The following is a 6142-nucleotide window of genomic DNA, read 5'->3' on the forward strand; positions in this document are numbered from 1 at the left end:
AAAAAGTCAGGGTGTGGAGGATTGGTTGCTTGTTTGCTTAAAGTATCCAAAGAAGACCACAACGTTGCAGGGGTTTGCAGTAGCCTAGGCCCAAAGCCACAGAAGTACTGAAGATGAGAACTGCAAGTTCTCCTATTGAGTTTTCTGAGAGCCTCTAAAATGCTTCTGTGAGAAGTTAGACCCAAGGTGAACTCGATGGATCGTGGCTTTAGGGGAACACCAGTGTGCTGTGGTGAGATCCTGTCCCAGCTAGTCTCAGAGCTGGTGGAGCCTGGAGAGAAGTGGGGACCTTCTGAAGAAGTGGCTGTTCTTGGAGGTCCGAAGTGTCCTAGTTGGAACTGGAACTGCAAAGGTCTGTGAGACACTAGTGCAGTGATGTTGTGATTATTAATGTGACAGACCTCAGTGCTTCAGAGATCTGGTGGGTGTTCTTGCTGTGCACTTCAGATGGATGCTCAAATCTTGATGAAATTAATTGTGAGACTGTTGGATTTGGACTGGATTGGAGGTCAGGACCTAAATACATACTAAATACTCTGGGTCTTCGTCTTCAGGTCTGCCTGGATTAAGTTAAAGCTGTACTTAAAAACAAAGCAAACACAACAAAAAACTGTGAAATCTGCTCCCACTCGTCTCACCCACTACCTGTAAGATAAGGCATATTAGAAAATTTCTATTAAAAAAAAAAAAAGGAAGAGAAAATATAAGGAAGTGATGAAAAACTGAGATACCCAGAAACAGGTGATCTTCAGTGACTTCTAAGGAAAGTTACTGAACTGATTTATCTTTTTTCTTACAGAGGTAAAGTGTCCTCTTTACATGTTGAGAACCCTTGTTTTCCACGTTAGGACCTATTTGAGAAGTGATTTAATTCAATTTTATGGCATTCATTTGCTCCAGTAAACATAACTTTGCAAACTGTTTCTCTCCCAAGTGATTATCTGTAGGAGAAACTCTCCTCTGTGCTTCTTGTAGGTCTGTTTTTGCAATAGTGAAGATCTGAAGGAAGGGTCATTTCCTTTGGGTTTGATGCATCCCAGTTGCTTATACGAACTGTTCCCTAAGGTGCAAGGTAGATTGATTAGATGGAGAAAGATCTGACTGCAGTGCAAAAAGCAATCTTCTGATCTCAAAAGAATGCCATTATTGTTCATTCCTAAAATAAGTCTGCTGTCGTGTCAGCAGTGCCAAGAGTAACTCTAGTGACATTTAGAGATGGTCTTGGCTGTTCTTGGAGGTCCGAAGTGTCCTAGTTGGAACTGGAACAGCAAAGGTCTGTGAGACACTAGTGCAGTGATGTTGTGATTATTAATGTGACAGACCTCAGTAAAGCTCCGAGCAGCCAGTTTCTAAGGATTTTTCTGGTTCAGATTGAGGCTAACTCTGTCAAAGGCACCTTAATTTCCTCACTTTTAGAAAACAAAAAGTGTTATTAATAATATTAATAAAAGAAATAGTAAAAATAGCTTTAGACCTAACCTTGTGGTTGACACTGTCCTGTTTCTACTGGAGAAACACTGAAATTTTACTAACCTGTAGAAATTCATCATCTAGGCCCTTGCACGTTCCTGATTCAGTTTCTGGTGCTCAGACCAATCACCTATAGTGCATATTATGTAATTTTGTGTTTAGTAATTAAATGATTAGCGCTGTTTTATATTATTTTCACAATCAGTGTAATTCCATATGAGAATTCTGTATCAGAGTTCAAGAGAGTTGGTCCCCATGTTGAACATATGTCTTCTCCATTGTCAGAGGAAGGCAGATCATACCTGGGGGAAAGAGAGGGTCAAAGGAAAATGCAGATTAGTACAGGCATGGGAACCCAGCTCAGGTAGACTGTGATGTGTCTGCAAGCCAGAGAGATGTAAAGAGCTGCTGAATCTGAACGTCTGTCTCTTTGCACAGGAACCTTTTTCCCACTGTGATATGGAGATCATGCACTTTTTGAGTTCAGTATTCTCTTTGGCAGCAGAATAATGAATTATATAAAAGGTAGTTTCCCTTTATTAGGTATAAAAATTGGATCTGGTCCTCCTCCTGCAATGTAGATTTGAGTTGATCTGCTAAAGAAAATAAGGTGTTTGTGGTTTTTGTTTTCTTTTGGGTTTTTTGTTGCTGTTGTTTCATTTTTCAAATAGGCGTCTCACAGGTTTTCCATTCCAAATGTAAGTTTTATCCCACAGATGCTAAGTCTTAGCAGAGATATACGTTTGTGTGGGTGGAAGTGTTATTCATGAAGTCTGCACATCTGAAAGACTAGGAGATAAGTCATCACCAAAATACACCTGTTTAATATTGGTGTTGCAATTGTCCTATAACCCACATGCTTCTGAAGGGAAAAAAAATTGTTTTGCTGAAGTGGGTGAGACAACCTGCTGTTTTTCTAACCCAGGACAAGGGAAAGATGAAAAGTTTTAATAAGGGGAAGACATTACATGTGTTCCTTGTTCTCACATGTTTTCTTGCTTCATTATATTTTTTTATATTAAGATAGATGTGGAAGATAAAGTTGTATTATTAAAATCATGGCAGTTGGTTGTCCCTCACCTGGTGATGGATTTATTAACCAGTAGATCTTGTGTGCTTTTAGGTTACCAGGACTGGCAAGAAGAATGACACAGACATTGTTCACCATCATAGTTTCAAAGGATCCATCAAAATGAACTTCAGATATTTAATGAGAACCACCCTGACATGCATACACAACCTTTTAGACCCCTTTCCAGCAAGGCATCAGAGTGTGTTTCCAAATATATGGCTTGGAGATATAGTGAACTAACAGCAAAGGGTACTAAATGTAAAATAAAATGGAATGCTAGAAAGTTTTCTGCACACATTTATTCCATCTTCTGTTTTTGGCCTTCTCATTATGAGTCATTATATTAATCAAATCACTGACAATGTTTTGGCCTCAGTTTATCTCCTAGTAGCATAAGCAGGATGGCCATAAATTAACAGGGGGTACCTGGAACATGCAGAAATCTTTATTTACAGAAGATGGTAATCTGCAATTACTCAATGCAGCATACAATATTTTTGTAGTTGGTCTCATTAAACTAATGCCACATGTCAGAGTCACAGGATCATCTGGAGCAGCCTACCTTATTAATGACTCTTTATTAAAATCTATTATGAAGTTGAAAATGGTGCTTTGAAATACCTTACTTATAGGAATTGGACTTAAAATACATATCTGTCTGTCTTTGCTTGTGCATGTGTATGAGTGGGAGAGAATGAGCCATCCGCAAAGGAAAGCAAATTACTTTAGAAGCTACATCTCTTTTCAATGAATAGTAATTTAAAGACAGGACCTCTTTAGGGGCTTTAGAAATGAAGCCCTGAATCTGTTTTGATCTGGATTCTTTACAGCCAACAAAAGGGTTAACTGCCTGGAAGAAGGTAGGCATTGCGGAGCACATTTTGCCTATGAGATAAAGATCATATGAAAATTTACATGTTAATGGAACATTTAAGGGAAAAAATTGCTCTTTGTCAATTGATTGTATAAATATTTTATCTAGTGTAATATTAGAGGAAGGCAAGCGTGAAGGCATTCAGTTTGAATAGTTTTTGAGAAGAAAATTAGGACATTATTGTTGAAGAAATAATATAAAATAGGGAGTTACAAGCACTTGATCTAAACTGTAAAAACCTTTCATGCACTCTGGCAGAAAGAGCAGATTAAATCCATAATGAAATGGGTAACTTTAGGCCTGCATAAATTTCCAGGCAGTCTCAGTTTCCCAGGAATCTCTCTCTGCTAGATTAATGGCTAGCAGCCTGCCACATAATGAAGTAGTTTGCCTTGGCAATGTGCTCATGAATTTATTATGGTGTCCACAAGTGTGCTATATGGCCTAGACATCTTTATAAATCCTGGATTTAGAGCTGCAGCGATGAGCCATTTCGGTCCTAATGGTGAGGTTGATTTATCACTGTGGTCCTTCACTCCACCCTCCCACCCCTCCCTGACAGTTATAAAAGGAAAATACAGGTCATATCATTGATGGAAATGAAATGTGAAGGTAATTAGATAATGCCAAATGGATATGGGAAAAGGTGCACTGCTGAAATTTTAAATATGTTGGTAATTTTTTCCTTGGAGCAATTATATCAGGTTGATTTATTTTTACAGTTTATAATCACTTAACTACCTGTGGCTGACTTTAACCAGAGCTTGTGCCTTTGGAGACGAGAAGTAAAGCTTTTCGGGCCGTGATTGTTTATTGTAAATTCATTTATCTCAAAATACCTAATTTATTATGCAATTTACACAAGTCACAGCTCATTGCTGATGGGGATAATGATTACCCACTTGGTTCCTTGCAAACTCTTCTCCGTGGCTTTATAAAATAATCATCAGTCAAAGCTGCAAGAACTTCGGGAGTTCTCTATACTGAAATTAAATCCTGCTTTTTTTTACTCGAAGGCACCAGAAACAGTAGGAAACAAAGCAAATTGTCTAGAGATGTTAAAAATCAGTGGTGCAGAAATTAGTGTATCAAGTACTTATGTTTGCATTGCAGAGGGCTCAGGATGGATTTTCCTGGGAATTTGGGTGTTTCTGAAAGAAATGTTGATGCAAAGTTCTGAGCAAACTGAGTGAGCACCAAAACCAAAGGCAGTGCTGTAAGTGTTACGGACCAAAAGACATAGGTTCAGCCTGGGATGTTCAAAGCCATCTGGAGGAGGCAGGAAAGCCCTGTGGTTCCATAGCAGCTCACTTATCTGAAGCATTGCAGCAAAACTTGAGCCTCTGTCTCCATGTTTCTGCTCCAGGGTGTGCAGATGTGGGTTCAGGGGTTTGCATGCACACAGGCACCAGCAGTACTGATGTTCTAGGCTGCTGTTCACCTTCAGTGCTCCATGCCAGGGAGAAGGTGGCTTGGCAAAGCTTTAATCTGAAAATGCCCGAATAGAAAAGATCTTTTATCCAGAGGCAGATATGGGTCCAAGGTTTTCATGTTAGATCCACCCTTTTGCGACACAGATGCTTCTACTTGTCTTTTCATTACAGAAGGGCTGCTCCAAAAGCAATGCTTCCTATATTATTATGTTGGCCGACAACATCAGGGGCAGATGTTGGTGGTATGGAGGCTGAGGTTGAACTTTCCCACCAATGTTGCATTACGTTTTGTTGCTGAGGGGCAGAGAGGCATTGACAGAATGGCATCTGATGTCAAAGTGCACGTGAAGCAAAGATGTGTCACTGAATTCCTCCGTGTGGAAAGAAAAGACACTCGCTGACATTCATCAGCGCTTTGCTGGATGTTTCTGGGGACCAAACAGAGGATGTGAGCACAGTGAGGAGGTGGGTGGTGCATTTCATGAGTGCAGCATGCAGACTCTAGTTCATCGCTGGTGAAAATGCATAATGTTAGTGGTGGCTACACTGAGAAATAGTCTTTTGATGCTGAGAATATGCTCTATCAAATAGTGTTATTGTGCTCTTTGTATCTGTTGTACTTTCCATGGAAATAAATAGGAGGCATTACTTTTGGAGTAACCTATGTAAAACTGCTTGGCTTTAATGAGATGAACAGCTCTTATGGCAGACAAGTGCCTCTCATTGCTGGGTCTCATGATGGAAGGAGGGCAGTGAGAGCCATTCATGGGCTGTGACACCCAGTTCACAATGTGGGAATGGGATGACTATACAGCCTGAGAGCAATTTCTTCTATAAATACTTCTTTCCATTGATGGTGAGTTCTTATGACAATATTATAACATGTGCTTGTACTGAATTGTTCTTTCATCCCTTGAAAATGCAGTTAACGTGAAACTTTTATAGTTGGGTTGTGGAGTATTTTTTGTTGCCTGATAATTTTAGAGAAAAGAAAATTCTTAAGTGCTTCACAACTGAAGTTATTGTTTGTTTGTTTGTTTGTTTGTTTTTCCTATGTTTGGAGGAGAGTAAAACTTTACTTTAAAATGTGGTTTTTAGTAAAGATGTCTTGGTGTAAAGGATGAACATACGAGGATATAATTGTTGTGGTGGTCTTCTGCAGCAGTGGGGGTTAGATTTCTAGCTAAAGTACAAAACTCTTGAAGTTTAGAGGGAGTTTAAAATATGAGTTTCACTGTAAGATGAAAAAATGCGAATATACTGGAACTCTTATCAAAATAGTTTTTTCCCCTT

Source organism: Meleagris gallopavo, chromosome 13 (genome assembly GCF_000146605.3).
Source record: "Meleagris gallopavo isolate NT-WF06-2002-E0010 breed Aviagen turkey brand Nicholas breeding stock chromosome 13, Turkey_5.1, whole genome shotgun sequence".
In the NCBI taxonomy this organism is placed as follows: domain Eukaryota; kingdom Metazoa; phylum Chordata; class Aves; order Galliformes; family Phasianidae; genus Meleagris; species Meleagris gallopavo.